The sequence below is a fragment of the Sus scrofa genome, chromosome 13 (assembly GCF_054392235.1).
Source record: "Sus scrofa isolate SSC_HxYL_T2T_F1_AM1 chromosome 13, Sscrofa_HxYL_maternal_Yorkshire_Landrace_v2.0, whole genome shotgun sequence".
NCBI lineage: Eukaryota > Metazoa > Chordata > Mammalia > Artiodactyla > Suidae > Sus > Sus scrofa.
In genome coordinates this window covers 103,911,719-103,934,995 of record NC_139395.1, presented here as the reverse complement: position 1 = coordinate 103,934,995, position 23,277 = coordinate 103,911,719, and the positions used below count along the sequence as shown (strand labels likewise).

Sequence of the window (23,277 nt, the reverse complement as noted above, 5' to 3'; positions counted from 1 at the left end):
AGTTTTCTTCCTTGCAACATAAAAATTAGGATATCCGTCATTAAACTGCCCTTTCTTCTTGACAGAATCTAATTCAGATTTGATCTTTGCTTCCTTATTTTCTCCTTAAAAAAAGTGGTTCCCCTTATCTATGGTTTTGTTTTCCATGGTTTCAGTTACCTGGGGTTAATCTCAGTCCAAAAACATTAAATGGGCAATTCCAGAAAAAAACAATTTTTTTATTTGCTTTTTAGGGCTGCACACATGGCATATGGAGGTTCCCAGGCTAGGGGTCTAATTGGAGCTACAGCTGCCAGCCTATACCACAGCCACAGCAACGTGGGTTCTGAGCAGTATCTGGGACCTACACTACAGCTCATGGCAACATTAGATTCTTGACCCACTGAGTGACAGGAACTCTTTTTTTTTTTTTTTTTGCTTTTTAGGGCCACACCTGTAGCATAGGGGTCGAATTGGAGCTACAGGTGTCAGCCTACATCACAGCGATGGCAACACTGAATCTGAGTTGCATCTGTGACCTACACCACAGCTCATGGCCACACCAGATCCTTTACCCACTGAGCAAGGCCAAGGATCAAACCCGCAACCTCATGGTTCCTAGTCAGATTTGTTTCCACTGCGCCACGACAAGAACTCCCAGAAAAAAACAAGCTGTAATTTTAAAATTGCTTGCAATTCTGAGTGGCTTAATGAAATCTCTTACCATCCCGCTCTGCCCAGCTGGGGATGTGAACCATCCCTTCGTTCAGTGTATCCTGCCCATCTGTCACTTAAGTAGCAGTGCTTGTGTTCAAGAAACCCTTACTTAATAATGGCCCCAAAGTGTAAGAAGAGTTATTGATGCTGGACATTTGGATATTCTCTTACTGTGCCTAATTTATAAATTAAACTATCATAGGTATGTAAGTATAGGAAAAAACATAGTATATGTAGGGTTTGGTACCATTTGTGGTTTCAGGCATCCACTGGGGATCTTGGATTGTATCTCCCACAGATAAGAGGGGACCACTGTATCCATAAAAAGCCCAAATCCTATAAGAAATTTCTCCAAACTCCCTTTTATTGAGAGGTTCCATTTGTATTTCTGGTGCTTTCTGTCAGTGGACTTTTATGATTCTAAATGAGAGAAAACTGGCTCCCTCCTATCCACCAGGACTGGCTGGAAATCCCATGTCAGTTGAGTTTTACATGGCGTGTAGCAAACAGTGGGGCTCCAACTGTTCAGGTCCCTGTGAGAGCCACCGAGGTGCTCATTATTACCCTGAGAGGACAGGTTCATTTCCTCTGTGCCAAGCTGGGTACAAGATCTTATGCTGCAGGATAAAGGCCAAAGATCCTAGGTTCAACCCCCCTTTCACAGAAGCCATGTCACTACTCTCTGGGACTGGGGGAGAGGTTGTCCCCATTTGTGGAACCCTCTGCCACTGGCGTCCTCCCTAGTGAAACTTCTGTCCTGGTTCAGGCCTCCAGTCTTAGCATCAGCCTCATTCTGCGGGGGTGCGATGTTAGCCTTCTAGCATCTCCTAGCTTCTATTTCTAGCCCTGCAACTGGGTGCTGAGTCTGGGAAGTTCAGGCTCCAAATACAGAGCTGGCTTGGGGATGAGGAAGGAAAAATGACCACTCACTCATTTACAGCAGTGAGTTCAGGACACATCAATCTGTGAACAGTATGCTGGCACACATTCCAGAAAGAGTTCTGAATCTATATCCTGAAATGTTAAAAATGGATGTCTTGTCATGGTTGTATAATAGACCATTAAAAATGTTTACATATTGGAGATCAGTATGAAGATACCTTAGAAATCTACACATAGAACTACCATATGACCCAGCAATCCCACTCTTGGGCATATATCCAGACAAAACTTTCCTTAAAAAAGACACGTGCACCCACATGTTCATTGCAGCACTATTCACAATAGCCAAGACATGGAAACAACCCAAATGTCCATCAACAGACAGTTGGATTAGGAAGATGTGGTGCATACACACAACGGAATACTAGTCAGCCATGAAAAAGAATGAAATAATGCCATTTGCAGCAACATGGATGGAACTAGAGACTCTCTTACTAAGTGAGGTAAGTCATAAAGAGAAAGACAAATACTATATGAATCACTTATATCTGGAATCTAATATAAGGCACACATGAACCTTTCCACAGAAAAGAAAATCATGGACTTGCAGAGTAGACTTATGGTTGCCAAGAGGGAGGGGGAGGGAATGGATTGGTTGGGGAACTTGGGGTTAATAGATGCAGACTATTGCCTTTGTAATGGATTAGCAATGAGATCCTGCTGTGTAGCACTGGGAACTATGTCTAGTCACTTATGATGGAGCATGATAATGTGAGAAAATAGAATGTGTACATGTATGTGGAACTGGGTCACCATGCTGTACAGTAGAAAAAAATTATATTGGGGATATAACTATTAAAAATAGTAATAGCAAAAAATTAAAAAAAATGTTTACATATATTGCTTATTTTTACTTGCTAACTCCTCTCCCCCCTTTTTTTTCCCTATCCACACAATTTTTTTTCTTTTTTGGCTGCCCCACTGCATATGGAGTTCCTGGACCACATATCAGATCCAAGCCTCAGTTGGGACCTAAGCTGCCACAGCTGCAGCAATGTGGGATCCTTAACCTACTGTGCCGAACCTGTACCCCAGCACTCCCAAAAGCGCCAATGAAGATGATCCTATTGCACCACAGCAGGAACTCCAAAATGCTTTTATTTTTTTTCCACTATAAGCAAATAGCAGAATTAAGACAACATTCAGCAACTCCAGAGGGGCTTTTCTCACACCAAAGAAAAGTGATCAATATAACAGGCACAGACTTTTGGAATTCTGATAATGTCTAACCCAGCCTTGCAGCTCATCTAGATGGCTGGGCTTTAGCAGCAAAGTGACTCTCTCCCTATTGCTTTTTACGGTATTTCTCTTTAAAGGAGCTAGAGCCAGGCACTGACACCCAGTAACCAGCTTGAGATATACTATGCTGGGAGTTAGTGGACATGCCAGCCTCTGGTTGTCTTGGTGAGAGACAGAGCCATGAAAACACAAACCAGATGATAGCATCACACGCAATTCTGGGCACAAAGGTGGAGGCAACAATTTTTTCCCCCCAACCTCCCTTAAAGATTCTTTGATGCTCTGCTCTAATACTGTAGAACTGGTCTTTTTAACCAGAATGTTTTCCTTCTTTAAAGTTTGGGTTGCTATTTTCTTATATTAACATTTTGATGATCCTATCATAGTACCAAAATATACCCCCCAAATGAACTTCAAATTGATTGAAAGATAAACCCCGTAGAATTATAGAGGACAGGCAGAAGGTAAAGTCACCCTAAACCTAAATCTGACTGCTCCGGGCTCGGGATCCAACCTGCAAGGGGCGAAATCCATATGCATCACAAAACTGCAACACTGCTTGGGAACTCTGGGACAATTTCCATTTCCTAGCTTTCCTCTACTCTCCAGCCAGCTGCTCACAGAAATCTGGCACATCGCCATCCCATTCAACCTGGTAACATGTAAACACTCCTACCTTTTGTGGAAAGACCCCACCTGGAATTTGCCACAATGGTCTCCAGATGGGTTGACTGAGAATTGGGTCGTCACAATTCAGTGGCCTGTCCTGCTCATAAACCAGCCGGATGTAGTGGTGAAGCCTTTGCCCTTGGGAGGCCCAGAGCCCACATAATCCGAGGGGACTGTGCCCCTGCTGATGTCGTTGTCCTTCACGTGGTGCCATTCCCCGTATTTGAGATCCTTCTGGTTGGGAGCACCCGGGTCTGTGAAAACCAACAAGTAGAATTTATCTGGGTCAGGAGTTCCTGTAGTGGCACAGCTGAAAAGAATCCCACTAGTAACCATGAGGTTGCAGGTTCAATTCCTGGCCTCACTCAGTGGGTTAAGGCTCCGGCGCTGCCGTGAGCTGTGGTGCAGGTCACAGATGCAGCTCAGATCCTGCGTTGCTATGGCTGTGGCTTAGGCAGGTGGCTGTAGCTTCGATTAGACCCCTAGCCTGGGAGCCTCCATATGCCATGGGTACTGCCCTAAAAAGCCAAAAAAAAAAAAGAAGAACAAGATTTTATCTGGATCAAACTCATCCCATACAATGCTCTTGGGCCTGTTCTTATCCTGGGGGTTGGGAGCGGTGTCAGCACTTTGCCCAGTTGGTCCAACTCCGCCCCATGGTATTTGACCTGCAGCGGCACTGCTCTGCTGTTGCTCGCCCATTTCCTGCAGCTCAAGGGCCGGGACCACCTTCTGAGGCCCACAGGCATCGTAGGGCATGCCAGGCGGACAGGGTAAGCTGCAGAAGGACACACGTAGGGTAGCAGTACAACCCTAAGCCGGCTGCTTCAAATTTTTCTTAAGTTGAATGTCTGCTTTCAAAATAAGAATAAAAAAGCACGGCATTTATTTTTAACCAATAAAAAGGAAAAACAGAACAATAGGAAGAAAAAATTAAGAAGCCAGGGCTGTTTGTAGTGGATGTACAGGTATGTTGTTGTAGTGTTAAACTTATGACATCCCTGGAGTTGGCGTTCCTTGGAATTCTGGAGTCAAGGCAGGAGTTTTGTGGCTCCGATCTGTACTTGTGAGAGTGTTTTAATAAGTTAAAGGAGTAGTTTTTTCACCTTCTATGTCTATTAATGAATCCAGGGGAGTCCCATGAAGGGGTTAGAGAGTAATGGGGTTTCTAACTGGAGAGAAATGTCTCTTGAAGGGGAAATGGCATGTTGGTTTTTGCCCCTTGTTTCATATTAGAATTGCTGGATACCCAGGTCCCACCCCCAGGGATTCAAGTGATTATTGATTAAAAGAAGCAGGTGATGGGTGAAGGAAGGAGTCCACGTTTTTGTAGAATTGAGCCAACTGCCTGAGGCCAGACCACTATGGCAGGGTTTCCAGAGGTAGAGGCCACTGTTTTTCACTTCCAATCTGAAAAGTCCTACTCACAGGTTCCTGGTTAAATCCCACGTGTGGAGCTTCTCAATGTGAAATTCTATTCACAATTTCCCTTAGGTCCACCTTTGGAAGGAAAAGTAGAATCAGAGATTATTTCCTTACGTCAGTGCTTTCTCAAGTGTTGTAGGTGTACCCATTGGCACACAAACTTAGCTTATTCCTACAGGGAGAAGTATTCTAAAATAGTTTTCAACTATATATGCTCTCTTTCTCTCTCTCTATATATACACACACATAACTATATATACTATATATATAACTATATATACTATATATATATTTTCAACTAAATATATATATATATATATATGTATTTTTTAGGGCTGCACCTTCGGCATATGGAAGTTCCCAGGGTAGGGATCCAATCCTGGCTGCAGCTGCCAGCCTATGCCACAGCAACACCAGATGCAAGGGGCATCCATGAAATACACTGCAGCTTGCAGCAACACCAGATCCTAATCCACTGGAGTAAGGCCAGGAATCAAACCCGCATCCTCATGGACACTAGTCAGGTTCTCAACCCACTGAATCACAACAGGATCTCCCAATGGCATATATTTATTTTATTGTGTATTAGAAAAACATATACCAACATCCACTGAAGCTATGATTAAACTTTAAAAAAATGAAATCCATTTATGCAGATATGCAGGCCAATTGATATACATATCTTAGGTAAATTGCAGTACAGGTGGTACATGGCTATAGCAAAAATCAAGATGATATACATGACTTTAGGAAACACTGACAGGAGATGCTTTATTAGACCTTTCTGAAATGAGGTAAGGTTTCAGCTCTGATTCAAAGCAGAGATTCCAAACATTGGGCTGAAAGTGTGTGGGGCTGGCTGGCAGCTTGCGGAAATTTTGGTTCAAGAGATTTGGGACGGGGCCCTGGGCTTTGTTGTTTCATGAAAGTTTCCAGGTGATTCTTGTGCAGTTAGGTTTGGGAAACTTGAAGAAGGGAGCTATACCTCCTTGGGCCTGAAAGATCAGTAGTTCTTGGTTATTAAACCCATTTAAAGTATTTGCTGGCTGTGAAGTCTATTAACTGTTGTTGACTGTCATCAGCATGGCTTTGAAAACTTTTTATTTTTAAACTGTGCCTCTAGGCCTCAGCATTGGGGGTGTCTGCGTAAATTAAAATACATGCAAGTGAGCACACTCTCCCCCAGCCTCAAACACGTTTTAAACTGATTTAGCCAATTAAGCAAACAGGAGTGAGTTATGCCATTAGGCTCAACAGGGCTGCTAGAGCAAACCAATAGCTTGGTGCCGACCAGGCATGGGAGTCATAAACTGTGTTTCTGGTGGAGAGAGGCACTCAGGTGGGAGCTGTTTCATGGCAGATTGATGTGTACTGTGTGAGTTTCAGAGGAAACCTGTGAGGCAGCTGGGGTAAGGGGAAGCTCTGGGTGGCAACAATCTGGCACGGAAACTGTGGGTTGGGGCCGCAGGAGTCCTGTGAGAAGCCAACTGAGCGGCATGCCAGTGAGGAGGGGTACGAAGCCAGGAAGCTGCAAGGATGCTAGACAGGGATGGGAGATTGATAGGAAGCTGGTAGCACCAGAGAGGCACAGTGACTTTACCTAGAGGCTGGTAAAATCCTCCTCCTGAATCCCAGCAAATGGTTGTTCCAGGGGAGGAAAAAGTGAAATACTATCCTGGAGAAGCAGATGAATTCTTTATGAAAGTTAAAAAGGGCAAATACGGAAGTACCCCTCATGGCTCAGTGGTTAATGAAACTGACTGGCATCCATGAGGATGCAGGTTCAATCCCTGGCCTCGTTCAGTGGGTTAAGGATCTGGCATTGCTGTGAGCTGTGGTGTAGGCTGGCAGCTACAGCTCCGATTAGACCCCTAGCTTGGGAACCTCCATATGCCACAGGTGAGGCCCTAAAAAAGAGAAAAAGACCAAAAAAAAAAAAAAAAAAGGCAAATATTATTTATTTAGTGACACCAATTGTGTACCTTGCATTTCCTGGGGTGGCCCATAATTCAATGGCTCTGTTTTATGGTCCGACTGGGTATTAGGTAATATCCCCTGGTTTTAGGATAAACATTTGAGAAAAAAAATGGTAAAAGTATCTGAGGACAGAAGCCCAAGTTGGGATCCAGATGGCCCTGCTTGGTGGAAGCTTTGACACGTGAATTGCAAAACCTCACTGATTTGGGCAAGAGAGAATTTCTGGACCCCAGAGGGCGAAGGGGCAAAATGCCCTAGGCCAGGCCACTCAGTGAGGTTTCCAGAGGTAGTGGCAACCTGCTTCTAATCCAAAAAATCCTACTCACAGATTCATAGTCAAGTTCAAATTGTTCTCCATCTGATGGAAATTTTTCTTATCATGCTAAGGAAACTTGGAACAAAGATTTGTCTTTTACGTTTCTGTCCTTATCTTCACACATGTATGTATTTTAAAGCTAGTTCCAGTCTGTCAGTTTCCTTTTATTGTTGTTCTTATACAGGTTGAAGGTACAGGATTTGGGGTGCAATTTTCAAAGGCCTTGGCTTGATGACAACTTGGTTATACTATGGAATAGTTTTATAAACCGATTGGAAGGGGACAGAAAACAGAGATTACCAAATCTTGTCCACTAGATGTCACTCTTGATCCAATTAAACTTGGCTAGAGTTTGTTTTTAAATAGAAGTACCTCTATAAAGTGTATTTCCTAGGTTGCATAAACATGAGTAACAAAATGTCCCTAGCTGTGTGTTCTTAAGTCTTTTACTGGTGACCTCTGTCATAAAAGGGGACCATATATCAGTTCTCTGGAGAACTAATTCCTCTCACAGAGGTTAGCTATGAGAACTCTTGGCCGTGCTGGCTGGCTGCCTGGGTTGGAGCTTTCTCAATTCAGCGATTGATTTTTGTGACACTAGACTCAGCCCTTTTGGAGATCACAGTGGATTCTCTTGTCATGAGAGCCTTGGGGTGGGGTTTGGGGAGATGGTCTCTTCACTGACCCTCAGGGGTAAAGCAGGCAAAATAGAGGAGGTAATTTTGAATTTCAGAATTTGGAATTATTTGCAGAGGCTAGCAGTATTGGCCAAATTCGATTTGTTTCTCCTTTGCACTGCCTTCAGGGATTAAAAACAGACCTACAACGTAGAGTTAACAAGAAAGGAGTGATCTTATGCAGAGAGATTGTGGTTCTAAATGAAAGTAGATTTTATTATTAAAAACGTTTTTTCTCCAAAATATAAGTAGTTCACCTTCAGAGAGGAAATACAGTACTAACAATTAATACTTATGTAGTACTTTCCAGTTCAAGAAGTTGTCTCAAATCTATTCCCTGGTGTTATCTTTCAGCACAACCCTGGGTTGTTTTGGGATTTTTGCAACCATGTTCCTGACTGGGCCTACAGCTGTAATGTCCCAGGCTTGCCAGGCTGGAATTTTATCCCCGGCCATCTGACTCCAAAAGCTATAACATTCATCAAACTGGTTCTATCCAGTGGGGCTTTGTTTGTTGTTTTTTTTTGTTTTTGTTTTTTGGCTTTTTAGGGCTGGACCCACTGCATATGGAAGTTCCCAGGCTAGAGGTCTAATCAGAGCTGTAGCCGACAGCCTATGCCACAGCCACCGCAACTTGGGATCAGAGCTGCATCCTCGACCTACACCACAGATCACGGCAATGCTGGATGGATCCTTAACCCACTGAGCGAGACCAGGGATGGCATGCACATCCTCATGGATACTAGTCAGGTTTGTTAACCACTGAACCACGACGGGAACTCCACCTACCGGTTTTTAACCAGGGTGAGCATCAGAATATCCTGGTGAGCTTCTGGACCCACTTCTCCCTCAGAATTCCCTGGGTGATCCCATTCAATAAAGAAACATAAGGTGAATGGAGTTCTTGTGGCTCAGTGGTAACAAACCTGACTAGTATCCATGAGGACATGGATTTGATCCCTAGTCTTGCTCAATGGGTTAAGGATCCCTTGTTGCCACGGGCTGTGGTGTAGGTCACAGACTGGGCTTGGATCCTGTGTTGCTGTTGTTGTGGCATAGGCTGGCAGCTGATCTGACCCCTAGCCTGGAAACTTCCATATGCTGTGGGTTTGGCCCTAAAAAACCAAAAAACCAAAAACAAACAAAAAGAAAGAAATATAAGGTGGGTATATAAAATATGTCAGATTGCAATGGATATTTGGGGAAGAAAAAAAAAAAACAGAATGAGGGAGAAGAGAGTGACAGAGGGGTTATTTTAGAAAGTGTCAGCTGGGGAAGGCTAACCTCTCCAAGGAGGAGGCATCTGAACTGAGACCCTAATGAAACCAAGCAGTAAACTTTGCAAATATAAGTGGGAAAGGTGTTCAGGAAGAGGGAAGAGCAGGTACAGAGGCCATGAGGCAGGAGTATGCTTAGTTCGGAGAATGAGCATGGAGACCAGTGTGGCTGGAGTGGAGTTGATGAGGGGAGAGAGCTAGGAGACGGGTCAGGAGGCAGCCAGGACCCAGATGCTGGGCCTTCAACTGGTGTTGTACAACTCTTAAAACAGGTGCAGGCACACATTCTCACTTCTCTAATGCTCTTTTCCCCCTTTTACCTTGCTAAGCAATGAAAAGGAAAAACAGGGAAGATAAAAGCACAGCTAAAACACAGCCCTGATGAGCTGCCACCATTGCAATCACCATGAAGCTGCAGTTCAGTGCTGTTAGGGAGACCAATAGGACTGAAAATGGTTAGTGGTGAATGAGTAGCTGCTAATTTGATAATCACCGTGAATCCGAGTGAAACAGATTTGTTCGCCTCACTGTCTACAATTTACTTTTATTTGTGATTGAGTTGTAATTTCCATTTAAAATCATTATAAGGAAACAATACGTTCCCATCACGCTCACTTAAGTACCATCCTGGAGTTTTTAGTTTTGCTTTAACATTAAATCTGGTCATGCTGCCTTTCATTCCTATCATCAGGGCTTTCTCTTAAGTAGATGCTATTCTTTTCCTTGTGTTTATAACATGGGGACAAACTACATATGCCCGGAGAAGCAATGATGATGTTTTTTCTAAGATTGGTTACATTTGAAGTGTTCTCTCAAGAGAGTTAAATATCTCCCATTATTTTTGGGAAAAAACATTTCATATAGATGTAATTAAAAAAATATATATTTATTAAAGCAGAGATAGAATGCCATATCCATAAAGTATTGTGGTGGATCTTAAACAGTATTTTATTTTATTTTTTTATTTTTATTTTTTTTTTGTCTTTTTGCCATTTCTTGGGCCGTTCCCATGGCAAATGGAGGTTCCCAGGCTAGGGGTCTAATCAGAGCTGTAGCCACCAGCCTACACCAGAGCCACAGCAACGCGGGATCTGATCCGCGTCTGCAACCTACACCACAGCTCATGGCAACGCCGGATCATTAACCCACTGAGCAAGGCCAGGGATCGAACCCGAAACCTCATGGTTTCTAGTCGGATTCATTAACCACTGCGCCATGACGGGAACTCCCTTAAACAGTATTTTAAATCCAGTATTGCAGTGGACCTTAAACAATTCACCATGATGGATACAGTTATATTAGTGTTAATGTTAGTTTATTTTCCATATGCTCAGATTTATTATTTTAACTACCATATAAAAAATATAAAAAAGTACCATATAAAAAAATACCATATAAAAATACCATATAAAAAAACTGCCTGTCATAGATAGTACTCTCTGGTGGCTGAAACACATAAGTAAGGGATGACTTCAGAAAACATGAATAAGGAGTTCCCGTCATGGTGTAGTGGTTAATGAATCCGACTAGGAACCATGAGGTTGCAGATTTGATCCCTGGCCTTGCTTAGTGGGTTAAAGATCCGGCGTTGCCATGAGCTGTGGTGCTATGAGCTGTGGTGTAGGTCGCAGACGCAGCTTGGATCTTGCATTGCTGTGGCTCTGGCATAGGCCGGTGCGATTAGACGCCTCATCTGGGAACCCCCATATGCCATGGGAGCAGCCCTAGAAAAGGCAAAAAAAAAAAAAAAAAAAAAAAAAAAAGACACACACACACATACAAAAGAAAACATGAATACTTTCATGACCTCAGAATACCTCAATAAAGATGTAGGTTGTGAAACTGGATGCAAAATGTGTTCTTATATTTGTTAAAACAAAAATCATATGAATCATACTGCATGTCCATATATGCATTCAACAATGTCTAGAATATACACTCACAATATTGCCAGTGGTATTCTTTTATGGAGGGTGGTTTCTGGGTGATTTCATTTTTATTTTGTTGCTTATGTGTACTTCCTAAGATAAACACACATTTGCATAATAAAGAAAAACTTGTAAAGTTTATATACTTTTCTATCATAGAAAAATACCACTAAAAGTTATTTTAAAAAATAACATTGAATTTTACCTCAAAACACACCTTGCCTTCTACAGTGAAAAACAGCCATTTACTTCTTCTGAAGTTTTTCCTGTTTTTATTATAATTACTCTAACTGTATATCACAGAGGAAGGGATGATTTTTCTGTGACTGTTAACTGTCTTCAGGAGTTAGACTCAAGAAGTTCCATATGCTGGATTACACTGTCTGCTCTATCCGTTCTAGCCACTAGAGGGCAGCAGATGATAAGACTCATGGGCTATTACATCGCCTTCCAACGTTGACAGCTTTTGGGGAGACAAGTGAGAAATGGTCCAGGATAGCTGGCTGGGTGTCACAGTGACTCTGCCATTCAGAAAGCCATATGGTTTATTTGTATTAGTGCAAATTAAAAACAATGTTTCCTTCTTCTCCAAACTATGGGGATGCAGAAAATTAACTTCCGCACCCATTAGGAGTTTCTGAGGATGCCAATGACACAAATCTACACACTGAGGAATAGGACTTGCGCCAAACACCTTTTTTCATGAATCTTGTACACTCTGCACTATTTATACTTGGAAGTTCTGGTTAAGTAACTCTGGAGCAGGGTCTGATATAAAGTTGAGATATAAAACATTAGGTAAACAGTTCTTGCCCTCAAGGTGTGAAATAAAAAATCAGACATTATGGTTCAAATTGTACATACATGTAAGGGGATGCAAAGGAGTGGCGATTCGTAAAGAAAATACTAGGGGAGTATATTTGACTTTGAATCAGGATTTGATGAGAGTAAGGCCTACAGATTAGAATGGAGGCCCAACAGGTGTGAAAAATGGTGCTCCCTGAATACAGGGTGCAAAAGTCCTTTGATCAGCAGAATGCTTTAAATTTTTTAAATTTAAATTTTAGTGCTTTTTAGTTTGCTGCATTCTCCACCAGCCCCTAACCTTGTGCATCCAGCACATCACACATTTCTTATACCTTCCTGGCCCCTGTCACAGAAAAATCATTCCTTCCTCTGTGGTATAGAGTTGGAGTAATTATAATAAAAACAGGAAAATTACAGAGGAATAAAGACATCTGTGATTACAACCCTGGCTTAGAGGAACTGGGGAACGGGCACATGAGTGGGGAGAAGGCAGTAATCCAGGAGCCCTGGCATGAGTATTGGGCTAGAACTGGGAGCAGGTAAGTCAAGTGGAGGGTGTGTGGGGGTGGGGCTGGTATATACAGACTGGGTTGACTCAGACTGGGTTGACCCCTTCAGACCAAGGGGCCATGTTGCAAAATAGCTTACAAGGAGTTGAGGGTGGTGGTAGTGGTGGTGATTTGAGGAGTAATTTAGATTTGGTACTGCCATAGAGAACCCTCTGGGTGCTTGAGGATGAGAGAACCAAGAAGTCTTGAAAGAAAATGCAGGAATCAACCTGGCAGAGTGCTGTAGAGTCTGTTTCCTGTTCCCTCCAATATCTGTTTTCTCTATGGGTTTTGACGACTAGAATTACTCTGCTGAAAAGAAGCAGTGACCCCTGGAGTCAAACACCATTAACTTGAGTGGGTACTGCCCTTATCACCACTCTAGACCTCACCACTTACATATGTGTCCCCAGAAAAGCTGGGGTGGGGGGGCTTGAGGGAATCATCACCTCACATCCGGGACATAGGACTCTTCTTGCATGATCCTAGTAGCACCATATGGTGTGACATACTGCCTTGAAGTCTGTAATGGCCCTGATCCCAGCACAGGCTCACTGGCTTACTGGGGACACAGTATTTCAGTCACTGCATTCAGTTGTCTCATCATAATTTAAAACGATTGCATGAGGCAGCTTCAGAAGATTTGTTCAGCCTTTGTCCAATGATTGGAGCTCAGAAAAGAATGGCCAAGGCCCAGTTTTTGTAAATAGACCAAGCTTCCCATGAAGCACCTGGGCTCAAGAGAAGGGTATTGGTCGAATTTCCTTGTGGGAAGAAACGGGTGGGGGGAGGGGTGAAGAGGAGCAAAGAGTGAGCAGTCCAACAAGGTTTGGCATGCATTCCAACTCTTAACTCCACTGTTTCCTGAGTGACTTTAGGAAAGCCATTGACTGTCTCTGAGCATCAATTTCATTTGCAAAAGGGTGACACAGAGATGTGTCCAGCGGGTTCTTTGGAAAATTAAATGAGACGGTGTCTGCATATATATGGCACATCTTCATTCCTACCCTCACCCATGTGGAAGTCACTCCTGCGATGTCCGAAGTGTCCTGTGTGGGAGGGGGAGTCCTTTCTAAGAGAGAAGGCGACAAGTCTCAAAGACACAGCATGAAGAGTTCATTCCTATGAGAACCTCTGAGAGCATCTGTGCTGACGTTTCCTTGATTAACTCAATTAAAACGCTTAACGGTTAATATGCTGTTTTCAGGCAGTTTTGATTGCCACAGCATTTCAAAAGAATCAAAAGAAGAATTGGTGTTTTAGGATCCACAGGCTGCTTCTGGAGGAAGTAGGGAGAGTGCCAGCTGCCCATTATGGTGATTTGGCAGTCTGGAAGGACAGCCTCTGACCAAGAAACGGCTCTGCCTACCTGCCACTGCGCCTGCAGTATTTCACTGTAGCCCTGTTGCTGTGATATGAGTCATTTTGCTTTCTCTGGAGTGATTTGGTTATCTCCAGCAAAAATCGTGTTTTTCCACATATTGGAGGGATGAGATCCACCCCCCTGTTTAATAGTGCAATTGTCTGGGGAAGGCTGAGTGGGCAGAAATGATGGCTTTGGATGGTTGAAGCAAGCTCCTGGCAGGTCCCTCTGTGATTTCATGATTTCTTCTAGAAAACCTCAGTCAGGAATCTAATAATAATCTACTCAGTAACTCACTAGACAGGCTAATCCTCATCCTAAGATAAAAATCAGTTTTGGATAGAACTGTGGATGGTTGGCAAGGCATGATGCCACTAATGTGCCTTCATAGTTTCACGGCATAACAAGGAGAATTTCTTCTTTTTTCCTTCCTTTCTTCCTCCCTCTGTCCCTTCCTTTCTCTTTTTTCCCCTTGAAATATGGCCCAGAAATATTTATTAATTTTTGGTGGCTTCTTTAAAACACAGCCATAGATTCCTAAGGACAGAAGCAGCTTAGATGAGGGAGGGGAGACCGAGGCTAGGGTGGTATGAGAAGTAAGAGGTGGAGGGTGGAGATTCAGAAGTGAAAGGAACCAAAAACTACTGGCTTTTAGGTGGAAGTAGGAGAAAGTGCACTGAGATTACTGCCAGGTTGGATGGGTGCTGGGAGCTGGTGGCAGGGGAGACTATGGTGGAGGTGGAAGGTACCTAGGTGCTAAATTTAAGGAGGCACCACTGTCAGGTTCATTTGAGTGCAGGGTGGGCGCTGAGAGTGAATGCCTCCTTAAATCCTGCATCTCAGGGCCTGGCTTGCAGGTCCTAGTCAGGCCCTGGGGGTAGAGCAAAATGACAAGAGAGTTTGGTTTCTCAAAGACAATTTCAAACTTACCTCCTATTTTGGTTATGCAGAGGTTCTGATAAAAATCTAAATAGCACAACACTGGGAAAGAAAAATCTCGGATAAATACTGGGCTTATAAGACAGCAAAAATAATAAAGATCTCAGTTTAACAAGATGTAAACATTTGCCACTTAAGATAAAAAAGTAAAAAAAAAAAAATGTTCTTCCAAATTAGGGGCCGTTTACATTCTAGATATGAGGTTGGAGAGCCAAGATTTTTTCCTCCTTCTTTCTTTCTACCTTTCTTCTTGTTTCTTTCAACTCTTCCCTTCTATTCTGTTCTCCCCCTTTCCTTCTGCTCTGTGTGACACTACTGAAGTGATTGCCCTTCTTTTTCTTCTTCCTTCTTCCATTGCTTATAACAGATTCGGAGGGAAAAAAAAAGAATCGAATATCTGTTTCACAGCCATTTCATAAACAATACTGCCTCCTTTGTTTTGGCACCACTTGGCAATGAAAGGCACTGTAGGAGGACATTTGTGACAGTATAGTGATGAATTCATGACGCCTCCATAGCATGGACTTGAAACAGACCCACTGTGTTTCTCAGCGTTTAGCCGAGACCAAACCAGAATGAATGCCCATGAGTGCTCGGCTGGATACACGAAACAAAGAGGTTTTCTATTTTGTGATGAAAGGGAAGTAATTTGGGGAGAAAACCCCTACCCAAACCAGAAGTTGAATTTGTGTTGGTTTCGGCCAAACTGCTTCGAGCCCTGTCATATATTTCTTTGGACCTTGCTTGTTGTAAAAATGTTTTTTTTTTTTTAAAGTCTTTCAGGTTTTGTTAGACTCTCCAGAGTTAATTTTAAAATGAAGGAGTCACTAACACAGCTTTTCCAACATTAGATAACATTCAACATTCTTTCCTTTTAAATAACTTGAACTTTTTAAACCAAGTCTCTTTTATAATAATTGCATTTTGAAGTAGTCTCATCTTATGTGAAATGGATTTTCAGGTATTTTAAAATCTGATAAGGATGAAAATATTGCAGTCTACTATAACAGGAGGAAGGATTAACATGGCTTATACCATTCTTCTTTTTCTTGTTATTCAAAACTTTTTATGATAAAGAATATGCAACATTTTGCATAAAAATAAGAAAGCCAACTTTCAGCTAGAGCTGGAAGGTTTATGGGCCTGTCATGTAGAATGCATACCATGCAATGCTGGAGACACCATTCACATCAGAGCCATCGTACATTTGTGTATTTATTACAATAGTTTCCCAGCAAATAGCTTGGAAACGTTTTGGAGAAGGGGTTCCCCTTTCACCCCCAATTTGTAAAATGGTGCCATTTGGGAAAGCAGTGGCCCTGATGCTGAGTTAATATTTAAAATGTTTGTTTTTGTTCTCTTAGTTCTAGGCCTCTAGCTGAATTGAAATGATTTATCTGGATCAGTTGTATCCTGCTGTGCTTAAACTTAGGATCCTTCTCCCAACTTGCAGGTCATTCTAAAACAAACAAATCAAAACCAGAAAACATGGGCTATTTGCATTCTTAAATTCCCCTTGTTTCCATTTGCTTTCTCCTGAGCCTGAACTGCTTCTTGCTGGATTCTTCTTCTCCTTATTCCATACTTTATGCCAGATGTTGTTCTAAACTCTTGATGTATGCTAGCACATTGAACCTTATGCTGTTAACCACTTTTTAAAGATGAGGAATCTAAGGCCCAGAGAGGATAAGTATTTGCCTGTGGTCACCCAGTCAGTTGGTGACGGAACCAGGATTTGAACTCAGGCAGTGTGGTGCCAAAGTTCCTGCTTTTAGCCACTTTGCTCTTCTGCCTTTTCTGAGTGGTCTCTTTTCCCTGAAGCCTGTGCTACTGTCTGAAGCCCTGTTTTAAACAGCTCTGGCCACTCACAGCTGCACAGTAGATCTGCCCCTCCTTCACTGTGCCACTCATCAGGTCTCTGGGCACTGTCATTTGGTGTCCTGTTATACTTCCTTGAAGACCAGCCTAATTTGGATCAATTCCCTTGGCCCTGCCCCCCACTCCCACCTAGTCCAATTTTCTGCCAATTCTCTACTGCACCATGACTAAGGTCTCCACACACCTCTAGTTAACCCCCTCTGCTCTGTGACAGATGAGAACAAGTGGGCGCTATGTTATCGAGCACTGTGCAATTCCTGTTTGTTTTAACCTCCCAGTATGCAAAGCTCAGGAGTTTGCCAGTTGCTGCACTGGGTGTGGGGAAACAGGAAGTCTCCTTTGTTGGTAAGAAGATAAATTGGTACAACTGCACCAGAGGGCAGTTTGGCAACCTCTGCCACATACATCAAAACTCTGGTTAGACTCTAACAGCATTTTAGCACCTCTGCCTCTGCCATCTAGCTCTGAGTCACCACCTCTCTCACCTGGGGTTACCGCAATAGCCTCTTCTCCCATCTCCCTGCTTCTACTCTTGCCTCCAAAGTCTACTCTCCACACACATTCAGAGTAACTGTTTTAAAACAAAAGCCAGATTTTGGTTTCTGCTCTTAATTAAATTCCAAGACACAAATATCTTGCTCAAATTCCTCCACTGGAAATTAATTAAGAGCAGAAATCAAAATTCCTGTCATGGGCTACGAGGTCCTGAATAACTGGGCCTCAGCACCTCTTTAATGCCCACTTATTATTTTGCCCTTCTTGTTCCCTCTGTTCCAGCCACACTGGCAGACTTGCTTTTCCTTGAAAATATCTGCGATCCTTCCATCCTAAAGCCTTTGTGTGGGATGCTGCCTCTGTCTGGGACAGTCTTCCATGGGTGTCTGCAGGGCCACATCCCTTAGCTCTTTGAGGTCTTTGATGAAACACTACCTTCTCACAGGGCCTTCATGTACCACCTGATTTAAAATTGCAACCTCTTCTAAATATAATAATTTGCAGAAACTGACATAACGCTGTAAATCAACTATACTCTAATAAAAATAAAAACATTTTTGTAAAAAAAAATTTTGCAACCTCTTGATCCCATTCCCTTTTACTTTTCTCTACTTATTTCTATAGTTATGATCATCTCACACACTATATGCCTGTCTTATTTGTTTTGGTTTTGTCTGTTTCTTTCCATGAGAATGTGACTTTTTATTACATTCTCCGTGAGGGCAGAAATTAATTTTTCCTGTTTTGTTCATTGACAGTGTCTGGCCAGCTGTCAAATACATATTTATTTATAAATACACTTAAAATATTTATTGGATATTTTTTGAATTTATTGAATAGGATATGATGCAGCACTTCCACTTCTAGGAATTTATTCTATGACACTCAGGTGCACAAAGTGACATAAACACTGAGAGCCACTGAACATTGTTCATCGTATGAAAAGACTGAGCAGCTGCACTGAGGCTGAGCATTACCTGAAGCAGCCACTTCAGGATTGGACAAGTCTCAAACCAGATAAACGTTGATTTGCGTTTCACTGCTTCCTAGAAAGTAAGGGCTACTGTGAAGACCACACTGGTTTTTGTCAAAACTACTTTTCTTTGACCCATGAGTAAAAACTTGGAATACACACCTGTGTGGACTTGTAATTTTCCTATTGCTCCCTAATTAGTGAATACACTTCAGAGCTGAGAATAAATAAGTGTTCTTCACATGCTGAAGAAAGCAGCCAACAATGCTGGTCAGACACTTCCTTTGGGTTTCCCAAGAGGTGCCAAACCGTGCTGTCTCCTCAATCGTATCCTCTGTCCCCATATGCTTATATTAAATGATTCAGGAATAAGTCCAGTCGTCAAGGCTCTGTTTCCCAAGAAATGGAGAATGGTCTCTAGAAGACTCACTCTCAGGGATAGGGCTCCTTTAAGAAGTGGCATTTCCTCTCCTGGTTGGATGTAGTTCTTTTTTTTTTTTTTAATTTTTTTTTTATTTTATTTTCCCACTGTACAGCAAGGGGGTCAGGTTATCCTTACATGTATACATTACAATTACAGTTTTTCTCCCACCCTTTCTTCTGTTGCAACATGAGTATCTAGACATAGTTCTCAATGCTATTCAGCGGGATCTCCTTGTAAATCTATTCTAGGTTGTGTCTGATAAGCCCAAGCTCCCGATCCCTCCCACTCCCTCCCCCTCCCATCAGGCAACCACAAGTCTCTTCTCCAAGTCCATGATTTTCTCTTCTGAGGAGATGTTCATTTGTGCTGGATATTAGATTCCAGTTATAAGTGATATCATATGGTATTTGTCTTTGTCTTTCTGGCTCATTTCACTCAGTATGAGATTCTCTAGTTCCATCCATGTTGCTGCAAATGGCATGATGTCATCCTTGTTTATGGCTGAGTAGTATTCCATTGTGTATATATACCACATCTTCCGAATCCAATCATCTGTTGATGGACATTTGGATTGTTTCCATGTCCTGGCTATTGTGAATAGTGCTGCAATGAACATGCGGGTGCATGTGTCTCTTTTAAGTAGAGCTTTGTCCGGATAGATGCCCAAGAGTGGGACTGCAGGGTCATATGGAAGTTCTATGTATAGATTTCTAAGGTATCTCCAAACTAGAATCTTACAGCCTGCCAAAACTGAATCAAGCAGAAACAGACCAACTGAACAGACCGATCACTAGCCACTATGGATGTAGTTCTTGAGAGAGCTTGACGGGTGCTCCAGAGGTTTGGGAGGGTCATCTGAACCCAGGGACTCTTGCTTGTCTGGGGATTTCTGCAAGCAGGAGGCCTGGAGGGGTCATCCACTGTAGAGAGGTGAGAAGGAATGGGGGTAGTCTGCATGGGAAGAGGAAGGGGGCCAGCCCATGTGCAGCTCTCCATGTCCTTAGGAAAAATGGAAGATGAATTCAGAAGTTATTGGATCTTCTTGTAAAAGAGAATAAGGGAGAGAATTGAGAGTGCAGGTTCTGAGGTTGTCCAGGCAGCCTCTGGTCCAAGTGGGTATACAGGTTTTGGGGTCTATTAATTTGTTAGGGCTACCGTAACAAAACACCACAGCCTAGGAGGCTTAAACAACAGAAACTTATGGCTAGAAGCCCAGGATCAAGGTGTTGGCAGGTTTGATTTCTTCTGAGGTTTCTTTCCTTGGCTTGCAGGTGGCTGCCTTCTCACTGTGTTCTCACATGGCTGCTCCTTTGTGTCTCGTCATGTATCTAAATTTCCTCTTCTTAAAGGACACCAGTCAGATTGGATTAGGGTCCACCCTAACAATTTCATTTTAACTTAATTCTTCCAAAAAGACCCCAAGTCTAAATTCAGTCACATCCTGAGGTATTGGAGTTTTGGGCTTCAATCATATATAATTATTTTTGAGGGGATGAGGACATAATTCAGCCCATAACAGGGACCTAGTCAGTCTTTGAGTGGGGCTGACAGAAGACAGAGCAGCCACTTTCTGAGGTGGCTCTCAATAATGGGGAAACTGAGTACTATTCCAAGAAAATCATCCCACCCATGGGGAGACCTCTCCATCAGCAGAGGCCACCAATGGCAAGAGGATCTAAACTGAGCCAGAGAAAGGCCAGAGGAGCCTCCCAAACACCCATTAGTTGCCAGTAATGTAAGAGGGTCTCTGCTTCTCTTATTCCTCCTGTCCCCTGACTTTTAATCCAAAATGCCTGATCTGGAAAAGGAGCCAGACACTTTCCTGCTTCCTATACCCAATGAAAGAGCTTCCAAGTCATCTGAGGCAAAGCTAGAACTACACTGGGGAGAAGGGAGGAGAAGAGACTTAAATTGAATGTGAGGTGGGGGTTTTAAACAAATTAAAATGAAATTTCACTGACTGTGACAAGAAAGTTATAGTATCTGCCTAAGCAGTTGTATAGGGGGAGAAAGGAGACTTTTCATTTGAATGTAGTGCTTGAAAAAAAAATTAAAGATATCTCAATTTAAACTCCACTGAGTTTACATTTCTCAATAAACTGGATATATATCCCTCTGTATAAATAAAGGAACATGTCTTGTAAAACACAACTGCTTTTAGTAGATATCTCTGGGAAAGGGAAATTCGGGATGGGAATTGGTGTGGGAAGAAAACATACTATTCACTCTTTACCCTTTTGAACTTTAAAAAAATACCATGTACTTACTTAAAAAGATCAAACAATTAAAAACTAAAATAATTAGAATCATATGATACTAATTGAGCAAAGACTGAATTAAGAAATTGTCTGAAAAAATGTCAATTCCATATATATTAAAGAAGTTTTCCACCAGAGAGAAAAAATAATTATTGTTGGCTAAACCAGGGAAACTAATGGAAAGAAAGAATTGCTATGCATTTGGAGAAAGATCTGTAGAAGACAGAGTAAGAGAGACTTGGACCAGTGTTCCAATGTTAGAAAACAATGTGAACCATGATGCTGTTGCTTGAAGGGAGATAAATGTTGTGACAGATGCCTGCAAAGAGTTTGGCAAGGAATGGGGTTCCATTTGGTATAATGTATTTCAAGGTTAAGCTCTTTTGTGTCATGTAGATGTGGCATGTTTTTGGCTCACTGCTGAACCTTGGGGTTTGGGATTTATATAATTGTGGAAGGCATTAAGTTGAGAGGCAACGCACAATGATTTGGCCAGCAACGTTTGATGTAATTCCTCACACATATGTTCAAGTGATAGAAATCACTGCCAAAATACCAGAAAAGGATTCCAGCAAAATAGGAAGGAAAGATAGAGGGGTCACTTATGCTAACACATGTGTTAAGTTTATGCATGCATCATTCATTTCTCCTTATATGATTAATTCTACTCTCGGTGTGTTGAGTAAATAAAAATTGTGAAATCATCACAAAATTTTGAAATTGTACATATACTGTGTGTACAGACAGTGGCTTAAGAGTGTGATGATAACACCATCATCTTCCTGGAACTGAATTAAGCCTGGATAAAAGGAGTTTTGATGAAATGAAACTCAGAGTTCTTTCCCTGGATATTCAAAGAAGAAAAAAGTATAAAATAGTAATATAAATTGTCAAAAATGCCAGATCTCTGCCTTGTTCTAGAAGGAGGCTTAGCCATCTAGGAGCACACTCCAAGGTGTCTACTGGATCTTTTCCTTTTGGCTTCCCCATGGCATGTAGAAGTTCCCAGGCCAGGGACTGAACCTGCACCACAGCAGCCATCCAAGCCACTACAGTGCCAACACCAGATCCTTAACCCACTGTGCCACAAGAGAACTTTTTTTGGGGGAGGGTATCTATTGTATTAAAAAAAAATGAAGCTGTTAGCTTATCTCGATGCTTTTTACTCACTCAAGCCACTGCATCTGTGAGTCAGGCTAGTTATGTGTCTCCTAAAGGAAGGACTCATGTATCAACCCCTCTTGGCTCCTATACACACTATTTTCATTGGATTTTAAAATGGAAGCTTTTTGTTTATTTATTTAAAGCCTGGATTGCGTGAGGTGTCAGGAAGCTACCCTGTTTCACTAAATTTAACATTTCAGCTTTTTAGTGAGACTGACAATTCTGAAACATACTTGTTTTTAGAAACTCATCTGTAAAAAGTCTAGGGCATCCACTGTGAGGAGGTGGAGAAGATGCTACCAGGAAAGAGGGAAGACCCAGGATCTCTAACCTGACCTGATATGAAGTAGGCTCATCTGACCATTCTGAGGTCAAGCATTGTGTGGAGCATTTTAAAAACAGTATAAAAAAATGGAGGGTAGATGTACTAGATATTGGCTATCTTTTGTCTACCCACCATCCTTTTGCTTATTTATGGGTAACGTATTCCCCAATTTCTTTCTGGGGAAACTTCCTCCTCTATAGTACTCTGATTGAGGCCGACCCCTCTTCAGCTCCAGGAGTGGGCGCTTAGGTAGGTCTAAGTCAGTTACCAAACTCTCCCTGGTCACAGTGATTGCCTCAGCCTTCAGGAAGAGGCACGGGACTCAAGTAGAGCCAGTCAACAGTGAAGGCCCGGTCTCTTAGGGCTGACTGGTGAGGAGAGGTTCTCTTTTTCTTCCCAGGAATATGAATGAGGAAAGATGTTGTAGGCTGAAACGGTTGTAGACGTCTTGCCACCCTGTGGTTAGCGGTGGTGTAGCCTGTCTAGAATGTAACAACACAGTGGAAGCATGGAGAGACCTGGGTCTTAATGAAAGCTTTTGAAATTTCTAACTTAGTTACTCCTGAACTCAAGACTGAAAATTGATTTTTTCAGTGATGTGAGTTAATAGAGTCCAAACCTTTATTTTGCTCCAGCCAGTTTGAGCAAGGGCATCTGTCATACGCAATAGAAAGATCCCTACCTGTTACTCTAAAGTATTATAAGAAGATTATGACAAAAATTTGAAATGTAGGAAGATATTAAAAGGAAAAATAGAATCTAAATATGACAATTAAATCCCAATAAAGACCAAAGTTTGGGAGCTAAAATTATAGATAAATAGGTGATTTAAAATAAAGCTACAAAGAATCAAAGATTAACAATATAATAGAAAAAGAGAAAAGAGATGCACATAAAAGACTAAAATCCATGATATAAAGGTTTAGAATATTAAAGTAAAGGGGATTAAGGATTAAA

General features: G+C 42.1%; 1 pseudogene across 1 annotated transcript in view; it reads right to left on the bottom strand.

Annotated features, from left to right (window-relative positions):
- Positions 1 to 399: 399 nt before the first annotated feature.
- LOC146397527 (methionine aminopeptidase 1D, mitochondrial pseudogene) overlaps positions 400 to 23,277 on the bottom strand; it is a 28,179-nt pseudogene continuing 5,301 nt past the window's right edge. The window contains exons 2-3 of the transcript XR_014824118.1: positions 4,975 to 5,046; positions 400 to 3,800 (exon numbers count right to left, since the gene is read on the bottom strand). The product of XR_014824118.1 is annotated as a methionine aminopeptidase 1D, mitochondrial pseudogene (transcript). The remainder of the gene's footprint in view (positions 3,801 to 4,974; positions 5,047 to 23,277) is intronic.